At 43.6% G+C, this 12,987-nt stretch overlaps 1 long non-coding RNA gene and 1 pseudogene across 1 annotated transcript in view; one reads left to right on the forward strand and one right to left on the reverse strand.

The window, feature by feature from the left end:
* LOC144132615 (beta-alanine transporter-like) overlaps positions 1-12,987 on the forward strand; it is a 59,895-nt pseudogene that overhangs the window by 46,360 nt on the left and 548 nt on the right.
* LOC144132616 (uncharacterized) overlaps positions 1-12,987 on the reverse strand; it is a 141,287-nt gene that overhangs the window by 26,609 nt on the left and 101,691 nt on the right. The window lies entirely within an intron of this gene.

Genomic DNA, 12,987 nt, shown 5'->3' on the forward strand with positions numbered 1-12,987 from the left:
GTGTATCGAACTTAGTATTGCCGTTGGCAATAGCCATCTGAATTAGGGTGTGTTCAATCCGTGCGCGTATATGAAGCGCTTGTATTGTTTGGCAGGCCTTATGATAAAATAGTCGCGAGTGCAGTGGAAGACCAAGTGTTCGGTTTCCTAATGTGAACGTGGCTCTAGTGAATTGCATCTGAACCATATGACAGAGTGCTGTATAAGACAGCGTCAACGGCGCCGACAATCACTCATCGACCGCAATAATAGGAGCTGGCACACACGACCTGCTGAATTTTAATTCGAAATCGTTATATGGGCCGCTGAGTGGAAAAACCGGCGCCGTGCGACCGATGGTGTTAGTTGAGCTCAATGGTGCCGTTGCAGGTATGACGTGATGCATAGGAGAGAAGCCTAGGAGCAGTACTGATTAACCGTACAGGGGTAACGAGCGAACGAGTAATAGTGACTGTGAAAGGGGCTCTCAATAATGTTGCGATATGTCTGGGATGTTAAAAGGCGCCGCTTCATAATTATCCTCCAGCGAGAATTATTTTAATGCGCCTTGTGGAAGCTTAGTTATGTGCAGACAAAATTTGAACTTCCGCGTCTTCGCGCCTTTCCCTCTCCTCTCGCATGCCAAAACAGCGGCGCGCGTGGAGTGGCGGCGGCCACGGTAGCGCATGACGTCTGAAAGTGTTTGCCGCTATGAACCATAACCCCCGGATACTGACGTCACATGCACGACGTGACGTCGCATGCCAGGTTTTCGCGGAAAAGCCCGGCACCGAGCGTCGCAGCGAGGTGCGAAAGCGAGAATTTTTAAAAATTTATTGCAAATTTCCTGGCCGCTTTTGAGGTCTCGTACGCGCAGTGGACGCTCGGTGGCCTCTACTCTACATCGTGCGAGCATTTCAAAGCCAAGCTCAAACACCCCTTTCTATAGCGCTTTAAATGTAATCCGTAAATACAAATGGTCAGAACGCCAAAAATGCACTGAATGTTAATTAAATTGTTAGCACATGTGTTGGAGACGTGAAAGTTGTGACAGCTAATTAGTCAATAAAACGGCTAAAAATGGTCCGCAGTAAAGGACCAAATGGTATTACATAATTACTTACCGCTAATTAAAGCTTAAATTACTAAATTAAACCACAAAAATGATCCGAATGTAATGAAATGAACACTACCTGAACTCGAGGTAGTAAAGGACTAAATACTGATACTTAATTACCGACCCTTAATTAGCGATCAACAATTAGTGAATAAAATGGCTATAAATGCTCCGAATGTAATCAGACGAACGGTATTTGACCTGGAGCTAGTAAACGAGAAATGGTGACCTCTGATAAGTGACCCTTCATTAGTCAAAAGCTATTAGGGAATTAAATTACCAGAAAGGCAACCAAATCAACAGCACTGGAAAATGACATAATAATTTAACAATTAGTAGTACCTGATTAGTGACCGTAATTAGTGAATATTAATTAGTGCCTTAAATAACCAAAATTCTCCGAATGTAATCAAATTAACAGTACTTGAACTGGACATTGCAGAGGACTAAATATACTTGTATTGAATAAAACTGATTACTTATAATCAGTTTTGGTCCAGTTTGGCTGAGGTCAATTTTTGGGTTAACCATGCTGAAATTTGGCGGTGGCCCGGGCACCAAAGCCCAAGTTAAGTAATGTTCGGGTCATGGTTGACCCTGGTTATGGCTATCATGTATAGACACAGTGTCATCACTATGCTTGGCTAACTGTTATAGTGTTCCTATGCAGCTGCTGCTATGCAGCTGCTTCACAAGTAAGCAACAGCAGAATTTTCTCCGGGTAGGAACCTCCGGATTAGTGCTTTCGCGCTAAAAAACTGGCAGAAATGCATTCACAGCCTGAGCGGAAGGCTCCCGGCCTTTGTAAAGTAGTAGATACTAACTTGACATCCGCAATCACGCTGCAGCTCAGTCAAGAGAGCCTGTAACTAAGCCAAAATAAAACCGCAATCATCACGCACTAGTGCATGGCCGCGGTATTCAAAGCAAATGCGATGATAGAAGTACAACATGGACTAGCTAACACTGATCATCCATTTACTTTGCGTGACGGATGCATATATCAGAGAATAAGCTTAAATAACAGCTCCTATGTAAGGCACTGTTTGGGTTTCAGTACAAAAAAAGAAAACGACTTCTACCATGTTTAGGACAGGTGTTTTCAAGCTTATGTATTCAAATGCATGCTATTCACAGTACAAATTAGTATCTACGGTGCTGCTATACTAATTGGTTGAAAGTCAGCATGCGAGGCGTCTCCCAATTAATGATTCATCATACTGAGCTCAAGGCAATTTTTATCTAACGTATGTACAATCGTGGTAGCGCAGGAAAGATGAGCATCACGATCGACAAAAAATGTACAATTAAGGCGATGCGTTAAAGCCGAAAAATAAGAAAGGTGGCTTACTTCTGTGGCGGCAAGAACTAGTGGCGCAGGTTAAGTGCACATCTCCCATACTCCCGTACTCTCCCAGTTTCTATCCTTGTATAGCTAACAATATTAAATTTATGTGGATAAAAATTTAATTATTTCCATTCTGGTTTTTTCAGCGATGTACTCCTGCAGCATATGCAGCAACATTACTTCGTCTCTCTCTTTCTTCTACAAGCACATCGCTTTGCACAAAAATGTGAACCAGTTCCACGTCAAGTGCCCTTTTCGAAGTTGTTGCAAGACGTTCCGTAAAGTCGGCAGCGTGTACAGCCACATATGCCGTGAACACAGACAAGCACGACGTGCAGAAGGCAAAAGCCGCAGTGCTATAACTGTTCACAGATGTGACTTCGTGTGCTCTGTGGATGCCTGCATTCAGCTCTGCAAAGATTATAAATCTCTTGTGGCACACTTGAAATGTCACATTACCGAAGGGACAGAGGTGAAGTGCCCATTTCAGAACTGCAGCAAAGCGTACAAGAACAAGGCTTCTTTCTCCTTCCACCTTTCACGCTACCAATTAAAGGCCACGAACTCAGCTCCACAATCACAGGTTGAAACTATGGTCAGTGCAATTGCTTTCAGAAGCAGTCACAGGAAATATTCAGTCTGCTGAGAACTTCTGGGACAACGAGCTTGAAGAAGCTCCAATTGCAAGTACTCATGACGGTTCCCCCAGAGACTGCCAGGAAACATGCAGTGACGAAGTTACTGATGCTTTCGCTCATCTGTACCTGAGATTGCTGTCAGAGCGTCACGTTCCTTCATCCACTGTGCAGCTGATAGCAGAGGCAATATATGACATTCAGACCGCTAATGTTTCGATGATGACTTCCATTCTTAAAGCTAGGCTCAAACATGTTGTGTGCAGTGAAGAAGTTGGCAAGATAATCGACGAAGCATTTGAAGCAGATCTTGTCTTAGCTGTGCACAGAGATCCGGGTGGTGTGTTCCGCAGTAAGCACACCCGTAACTTGCATTTCAAGAAACGCTTTCTCTTTGTGGAGCCTGTTACAATACTACTGGGAAGAAACAAAAGAAATAGGGATGCAAAATTCTACTACGTGCCAGTATTAAAAACACTGGAGGATACGCTAGAAAATGAAGCTGTGGTTAAGCAGTGTGATGAACTCTTACCAAACACCAACAGAGTAATGAAAGACTTCACCGATGGCAGTGTTTTCAAGTCTGTTTTACTTTACAAGGATCATCCAAAAGCGTTACAGCTAATTCTTTTCCAGGATGCTTTCGAAGTCGTAAACCCACTCGGTTCTACGAAGAAGCACAAGCTGCTTGCAGTTTATTTAATTCTTGGCAATCTTTATTCATGGAAGAGATGCTCAAATGACTCCATCAAGCTCTGCTTGCTTTGCAGTGAGACTTACTTTAAATACTTTGGTCAAGACAAAATATTTGCACCCCTGATTGATGATCTGAAAAAGCTCGAAGCAGGCACAGTCGTCACTACAAAGGGCACACGTCTGATTGGCACAGTGTGCGCAATCCTCGGCGACAATCTTGGAAGCCACAGAATTGGTGGCTTTGTTGAAAACTCTAGCAATGCAACACAGATCTGCAGGTTTTGTTTGGCGGAAAGAAGAGACCTCTTTTCTCCACTTGCATTGTCAGGTGTATTCGAGCTGAGAACACCAGACAATTACAACAGTGCTGTCCTAACCTTAGCAGCCGATAGCTCCTTAAGTGCAGAAAAGGGAGTAAAGTTTAGGTCTTTGTTCAACGATTTGAAGTATTTCGACATTTGTGCACCAGAGCTTCCCCCTTGTTTGGCACACAATCTTTTTGAAGGCAGTGTCATTCGAGCTTTCCTTGTATATACAATATTTTGTCACGGTTTGTGAGTGGATTTCTCTAGAGGATCTCAATAACCGTATAGGTGGCTTTCCTTTTAAGCACAGTGACCTCAATGACAGACCATGTGAGGTTCCTGTAAAGAAATCACTTGGAGGCCATGCTATTCAGAACTGGAATATGGTTCGTTTTCTTCCCCTCTTCCTAGTCGGTTCCATTCAGTCTACAGAGAATGAGGTCTGGAAGCAGGTTCTGTTGCTGTCAGAAATTGTTCTTTTAGTTACTGCGCCAGCAGTTACAAGTGCAATGGCTATGAGGCTCCAAGATATCATCGAAGATTACATGACAAGCAGAGCAGCTCTGTTCCCAAATATTCCATTGAGGCTAAAACACCATTACCTTCTTCCCTATCCAATGCTTATTATGCAGTTTGGTCCCCTGATCAGATTGTGGACAATGCGATGCGAAAGCAAACACAGCTACTTCAAGAAATGTGCTAGAAACTGTCAAAATTTCAAGAATTTAACGTTGACTTTATCTCAGCGGCATCAGTTTTTCCAACCTTACAAGAACACAGGAAGCAGTACTGACGTTCTCGACAATGCATCTACTTTCATAATCAGCCTTTGCAGTCCTGAAATTCAGAACGAAGTTCGGGAAGTTGTTTCTGATGAAGGGGAAATTTTCTCAACACAGCAAGCAACTATTCGGGGTCTGTTGTATGAGTGCAAAATGCTAGTTGTAATGTCACGGCAGAACGGCGAACTAAAGTTTGGGCAAATACAGCTGATCCTGTCAAAAGATGCCCGGCATTTTTTTCTTGTAAAAACTCTTAGTACTTCGTATGAACCAGGAATGCACTATTTGAACATCTTAAGTAATGACGGTCCAATCAAGTGCATTGAGCTCGACAGCTTGCTTGACAACACACCATTAATCCAGTACAACCTTGCCCGCTGCAGTTATCCTGTCTTTGTTTTGAAGCATGGATTACTTGATGGAGTTTGAACTGTGTTTCAGATAGCTGCAATGGAGTTGGAACAATGAATTTCCAACTGGCTGCCAGCCCTGGACAAGGAGACTGTAGAGCTGACAGTCCAGAAGCTGCAGCAATGTGGTGTAGAGTCCCTGGAACATCTGAAGTATGTGGTTGAAGAGGATTTGCAATTTTTAAAGCCCATCAGCAGAAGGATTCTTCTTGAAAGGTTTCACTCAGCGGCTACGCCTAACCCACCAGTGTCACTTTCTCCAAACGACATTCAATCGCCTACAAGCACACAGGGTGCAAGCTTTTCTACACCTAGGGAGGTTTTCCCACTACAACTTATGAAGGCTTGCCAAGAAGGGAAGCGTCCAGTAAAGAGCGACCTGAATGAAATGGTACGACTTGTGAGTGACCATAATCTTGCCATAAACAGGAAGCCAGGTCGCAAGATCTTGAGGGCCATCGCAGCTGAAATTGTGAGCCATTACCCGAAGACATTCGAGGACACCCTAAATGGGGCAGTAATTGGCTCGGGTATTGAGACACTCTTGTGGAAACTTGAAAACTGTGTTAACAACAAACGAAGGCCAAGCTCTGAGCAGCCAGATCAGTTCGAACCGGACGATGAACTGGACTTGTGTGTCAAACAAGTGAAGATTCAGAGAGACTCGTATGGGTGTGTGGCATGGCAACCAAAGCTTCCATCTGACGAGACCGCTGACTCACAGGAGAAGAAAAAAGACAACTTGCTGTCGCAGTTCAGGCTTGCGTTTCCAGATGAGACCATGGTTGCACAGCTCATGTCAGAGACTTATGCATCACAACGTCAGCTTATCAATGCATCCAAAAATATTCGAGACTTTGAGCGAAGCTGGCCATTTCTGTTTCAGGCAAAGCACCTGACCAACCATGTAAACATCTTGCTAGGCTCAAATGTTGCACAGACTTTCGAAAACCGACTAAAGACTGTTGGACGGCAAGTTTTTCGTTACGCACACAGCCAAGTAAAAAAAGAATGTGTGAAGTCTTGTCTCCAAAAAATAGAAGCTGCCAAAACTAACAGGAAGTCAATGGCCGTTGAATATGAAGCCATGCCACTACTACTGCTCGCAATCTTCGGAGAAGACAAAGCAAAGAGCTGTTCTACAAGCTAACAGAGGTAAAAACTGACAAATGTAGTTTGCATTATTTCCTTGCAGTCGTCGCACGTTAATGCACAATGTGAAGTGTCCCATTAATTTATTCCTCCCAATAAGCAAGTCAGCGCTGCCTTTTATAACAGTAGTGCAGTGATTGTTTTACCCACGTCTCTAACATTTGTACTGAGATAACAGAAAAATCTGGAAGTTTTATGTCAACCTTGCCCATAAACAAAAATTTATCCTCAAGGCCAGCAGACTTGCTGCGGTGTGTTTTAGCGTGCGACGCAATGGTAACTCATATGAAGTGAAATGGCATCTGTGTTGAGGACTTAAGGCAACATTTTTCTTTTATTACATGCCACTGACTGATCCTAACGCTAATGCACATGTGAATTGGATTTTTCATATAAGGAGACGGCCAGCGACGATGACTTGGGGGATCTGCCAAGCTGTCCTTTCATCTGTGCGAAAGGTAAGATACTGATGACTGACTAAAGGGGCAGTTCATAAAAAAATTGCTGAAAAATGCACTAAATGGTGCTACCTTGTCCGAAATGCAAATCTTTATTATATTAGACAAATGTATGCAATTTATTAAAAGACACTTCCCGCTGATTGAAATGCTTAATGAGTATTGCTGGCTCGATGTGCCTATCATGTACAGTCGAAACCCGCGATAGCGAAATCTCGAGAATACGAAATTCTCGCCGCAACGAAATATTTCCGAGATCCCGGCGAATGCCCATAGGGGCCAATGTATTTCGTATCTCTCGGTAACGAAACATTTTTGTACCGCAATCCCACGATAACGAAATTTGCTGCAGCGTCGGTCCGCATACTGTCTCCCATATTATGAATAACAGCGTCAAAAAAGCACTCAAATTGAGCAAACTGCAATAGCGCGCTTGCGTGGCTACAGAGAGAGCATTGGCGCCTGGCAACCTTGCAGCCGGAACAACTTTAAAAACTTTAGCCACTTTGAGCCGGTGCTAGCCACCATACCGGCGCAGCGCGTGTCCTCTGTGATCGGTTCCGCGTGGTTGTTTATCTCGGAGGCTATGTTCAGGGAAGGCAGCCTCGCAGCGACACCATCAGGGGGCGACACTAGATCATCAGCGCTGCACTTTTAGGCCTGCGAGCGGTGCACATGTGTTTGTTGTGTGTGGTGGCAGTGTGTATGAGCAGCAGTCCGCACGTTTGCGTTTGAGATGTCTCCGCCAGCCAAAAAACGAAGATTTTTGTCTCTGCAAGAGAAGGCTGCCATCATTGCTCAAGCAGAAAAAGGCAGGAAAAAAATGGATATCGCCGACGAGTACGGGATTGCGTGCAGCTCACTGTCGACAATTTTGAAAAGCAAGGCAGCCATTCTCGGTGCGCTTGAGAATGGTGCTCGAGCACAGCATAAAACAGTGACGGCTGCGGTGTTCCCGGACGTTGGCAAGGCGGTGTTTGCCTGGTTCTGTGAACAGCGCGCAAAGTGCCTCTGTCTGGCAAACTGCTGCAACAGAAGGCTCTGGACTTTGCCCGCATGCTCGGGCATGACCAATTCAGAGCAAGCGCTGGCTGGCTGGGCCGCTTTAAAGCCCGTCACGATATTGTGGCCAAGGTGATTTCGGGCGAAGCAGCAGGAGTGGACCCGGTGGCAACATCGTCGTGGCAGCTGACTGCCGAAGAAATCCTGGGGCAGTACGAACCCTCAGACGTGTATAATGCGGACGAAACGGGTCTATTCTATCAGATGCTGCCTTCGAAGACCTTGGACCTGAAAGGTCAAAAATGCCACGGAGGGAAGCACAGCAAGCAGCGCGTAACAGTATTGTTGTGCTCCAATATGGACGGCAGTGACAAACGGCCGCTTCTTGTCATTGGCCGGAGCAAGAAGCCCCGCTGCTTCAAGGGGAACCGCACGCTGCCTGTCCAGTACACCTCGAACGGGAAGTCATGGATGCCCCGTTCAATATTTTCCAGCTGGCTTGAGGCCTTCGATGCGGACATGAGAAAGGCAGGCAGGTTGGTGAGCCTTTTTTTAGACAACTGCACGCCCATCATGTTGATATGGAGCTCACAAACGTGCGCTTGTTTTTTTTTCCGCCCGGGTGCACTTCTGTTGTGCAGCCACTCGACCAAGGCGTCATACGAAGTGTGAAGTGCGCCTACAAAGAGAGGCTAATTCAGCGTCTCATTCTTAACCTCCATCACAAGCGCCCCACCGACGTGAACTTGTTCATGGCGCTTGAGATGCTGGCCGCTGCATGGCTTGCGACGCCTCCGACCGTGATTGAGCACTGTTTCAAGCATGCGGGCTTCGCCCCCACCCAGCAGACATCATGCGTGGACGAGTCGCCAAATGAAAGCGTGCTTGAAGAGACACTTCACGATGACTGTGCTGCCAGTGCAGTGCCACAATCGCTGGCCAACGCATGGGGTGCACTTTGTGCTGTCGACAACTATGTTCCAGATGGCTTCAGTGTCGATAATTTCGTTCGCGCTGATGACGACGTAGTTGTCCATGAAGAAATGACCAATGAGGCTATCATCAGCAGCGTGTGCGAAACTGACGACACCGAGGACCAAGGTCCACAACATGGAGAGACGGTAAACCCGAACCCGAGGAATGTGTTGGACGCCTTTGACACGATCCGGTCGTTCTTAGGCGCACACGACGACGACGTGGCAATGGATCACTTCTTGCAGTGTGAGAATAGAACCATGAAGTTGCTGCAAGGCAAGGCTCGGCAAACTAAGCTGACTGACTTTTGGCAATAAATTTTCTTTTTGCGGGCTGTTTTCTATCTTTTCTGTCTCATTTTCGCGGCAACGAAATTCTCGCGAAAGCGAATTTTTTTGCTGTCCCCGGCGATTTCGTTATTGCGGGTTTCGACTTATAGGCCAATGCAATCTTCATCGTTATCCCTTCCTCGTTTTTTACTTATCCTCCTAAACCTAATGGTGATGGACCCACACCTCTGAATAAAGAGACTTTACGTGTAACTGAAAGACAATGAAAACAATAATTCCTTCCAACTCTTTTCCAGGATGGACTTTTCTCACTGCTAATTCATACACAATCTGCGTGGACACCCATCCAGTGCTTCATGCATCGAAGCCAGACGAGGCCTTCAAGCTGCTGTTCTTTGCCCATTTTGCTTTTAACATCCAGTACCAGAAGGAGACGAGCCTGTGCTTGGAGTTCACACAGAGGTAAGAACTGAAGCCAATGTTCACTCACTTGTACACTTGCCTGACGTCACAGCACGCCCTGTGCAAATGCATACTGCAGTCTGCCAATCTTCCAAAACCTTATTTAGAAAAGCGGTTACTACGCTGCTAAACTGAGTGTACACGAAGAAAATGCACTTCAACTGAAAAGCTTTTTGAACAGTGTGCGTGTTCATCGAGAATATCATACTGTCAATGAAGTTTGCTTATAGAGGTGAAAGTTGGCATTTCTTCAGTTTGGCATTGAACTAGCACTGGGACGCAATAATGCTAAAGATATTTGGTAGTGTGCTGTAGTATAGGAGCAGCAGCGAAGAAAATTTGCTTTAAGGTAGGGAGTTTTAGCAACATTGTAGTACAAGAAATTAATAATTGATTTACCATTGACTGACGTAATAACATGCCCTCAATATCCAGTCTCATTTTTGAAAATATGTGTCAAACAGCGAGATGTCATAAAGAAACCTTTTATTTCTTTAGTTAACAGTACAGCAGCAGCTTGGGATCACGCCTGTGTGCTGTCTATTAGGTCTGCTGGGAGGCTAATGCAAGAGCATACAGACAAGGATGCATTCTAGTAAACGTGAAGGTCTGAGATCAGGTATTTTGTTTTTGTTATAATAAAGTGCAACACCAAAAACAAAGCAAGTGACAAGCACGCAACTGTATTATAAACATTAATTTTTTTAACCTTTGCAGCCTTCTATTTTAAAATGTGAGAAATGCACCGGTGCTTTCTATTGTGCTGGATTGTACTGCAAAGTGGACATTATGTACCTCATAAGGATGAATAATTAGACGATTAATCAGCTTAAATTAGCTAACAAACTTTACTACTTCTGCTTTAAAGGGAAGGTTGTATTGCAAAATTTATCTGTCAACATCGAAGGTTAGGCTTATTTTTAAATTTTGTTACTCGGCAATGTATTTCGAAGTATCGAAGGAAAGCTTGTTCAATTGGCTGGCCCACTTTACCTAACTATACAATGCCGTAACTGTGCATCGTATTCCCGCCGAAATCTAGTTAACTTATACATCATAAAAATACACTAACTGCGCCTGTACTTGCTGCATGCATTAGAAGTGCGAGAAGCGATTTTTCTATGAATATGCAATGGTGGAAAGCTGACTCAACGAGCTTTCGTATGTGTATTTTTGTTGGTCGATGTCTGGAATGATACTGCCATTTAGGAGTATTTAAAAACAGCTCATATTCAAAGTTGACGACCATCAATTTTGCAACATAACCTAACTTGCTTCTGAGATGAAAAATAGAAAAGTCAGTCAAAGTTAAATATGTAACTACAGATACATTTGAGGTACCTAATGTCTGCCTTGCTGTACAGTCCAGCTCAGAAGACCACACCGACGTAGCTAAGTATTTAAAACAAATATCTTCAAAAGTGACAAAAATCACCCTGTATATAAAATATCAATCAAAAGGAAAAAAAATGTCTCTCCCGCTCTTTTTCTGCCGCATCTCACACACACACACTTAAGGTAATCGGGGTACGGATTTCAGGCTGTATTTTTATGAGAGAGGGGTGCGTCCTGACATGGCAATCCGTTGTAGCAAGGTAGGCAAAAGAGACCTAACGTTTTATTAAAGCACGTTTCTCCTTGTTTTATCCGTTCAATCCTCCTCATTCATAGGGCCACATGTACTGTAGTGGCTATGAGTTCCTAGGGCGCACAAGCTACGAACGAGTCCGACACTTTTATCATTACCCACTGGATCAAAACCTCACTTGCGGAGATGAAAGTCGATCTCTAGTCATTTAGTATATGGTAGTAAAATGAGGTGATCACTGAGAAGCAAGGTACTTAAATGACTTCAGTAGCGTCCTAGATACTTCTGTTTCCAATGATGACCGGAAACTCCAACACATGCCTCGTAAACAATGACATTGCAGAAGCATCGTATGCTCTTTCCGCCCAGCACTGCCTGTGAGTCATGCTGATGTGTGGTTGTTGATAAAGTGAATCTTGCTGCTTTATCGCTATGAGGAGCTTGAAAAGAAGGTTTGAGCAGCAAAGTGACGCCTCACAAGCTAGTTTTATTTCTGGGTGGGAACAGTTAAGATATTAGTGCTTTTTTTACTTAGCTTTTACCCCTCAGAACGTAGCGGATCATATATGAGACCTGATTTTTTTAACACATCCGCCCTTGTCAGAGTGGTTGTGCAAGTGTAGAACGAATATATTTTTGCCTTTCAACTATAAAAATTAAGTTTTTGTGCCTGGTCGTTAGTGATAGCTCGTGGCTCTTTGTTTCAGGCATATTGCAGGTATTAATCCTGCAAGAGGAACAAAGGTGCAAAAGAATGGCGGGAAGCAGCACTGCCTGTCACCAAGAGTGGCTACATCGTAACGGCTTTGAATGACTATGACTTTTAGATTTTTAGTTTCTGTTGCTTGTGTTGTATAACATTTTATTATGTTGGGCTCAGAAATAGTTTTCGAGCTATAGAAGACTGCTGATGTGACTTTTGATTTAATAAAGTGTTCATTCATACCAAGCTGCTTGGCTTTTGGTTCTCAGGCAATGCTATACTAATGAAAATCAGTGTGTTGTGCAAACGTTTCATATTTAGATATTCTTAGATTACTACACGCAGCTTCCCTCGAGCAACGAATTATGTAATATCACACTTTCATTGGTATAAACGATGCAAAGATCGTATTTGTAATTTAATGAGCCCTTGTGCTTGCACAGGAACCGAAAGAAAATTGTGTGTAAATTAACAGGGCAGCCAAAAATGGACAACTAAACTCAATTTGCAGTCACAGATTTTCTGTACATGATAGAAAAGAAACATTGTAAAATAACAGAATAAGTGAAAACGGAAAAGTGAATTTCAGATTTTCTGTAGATGACAGAAAAGAAACACTGTAAAATAACAGAATCACTGAAAAAAGAAAAGTGAATTTCACAGACATTTTACAAGCTTTCAGTAAATAATGAGAAAGAAAAACCTGAAAATCAGACTTGCTTCGAAACAGAAAATGAAATTTCACAGAAATTTTACAGGGATTTTCGGTAAATGATAAAAAACTAACATTGTAAAATAACCGAAAAACGGGAAACAGAACTGTACAGACATTTTCTGGCAGGACAGCTGCCAGAAAATGTTTTTTTTTTTCGAAAAAATTTTTTACAGTGTGGGCATAGACCCGGCTCCAAATTGAAAAGAGCTCTTGGCCTTCCATCTGCGTCTGCCTGCGCAGTTACGCTGGATTGTGACAAAAATTTTTCGGACTTTGCGCAGCACGTTTTTATCTCGTGAAAGGTAAATATGTGCGCCGAACCGTTAACATTTAAAAATTTTGTTCTTAGCATTATCTCTAGAGCTAGAGA

The sequence above is a fragment of the Amblyomma americanum genome, chromosome 5, assembly GCF_052857255.1.
Source record: "Amblyomma americanum isolate KBUSLIRL-KWMA chromosome 5, ASM5285725v1, whole genome shotgun sequence".
NCBI classification, from domain to species: Eukaryota; Metazoa; Arthropoda; class Arachnida; order Ixodida; family Ixodidae; genus Amblyomma; species Amblyomma americanum.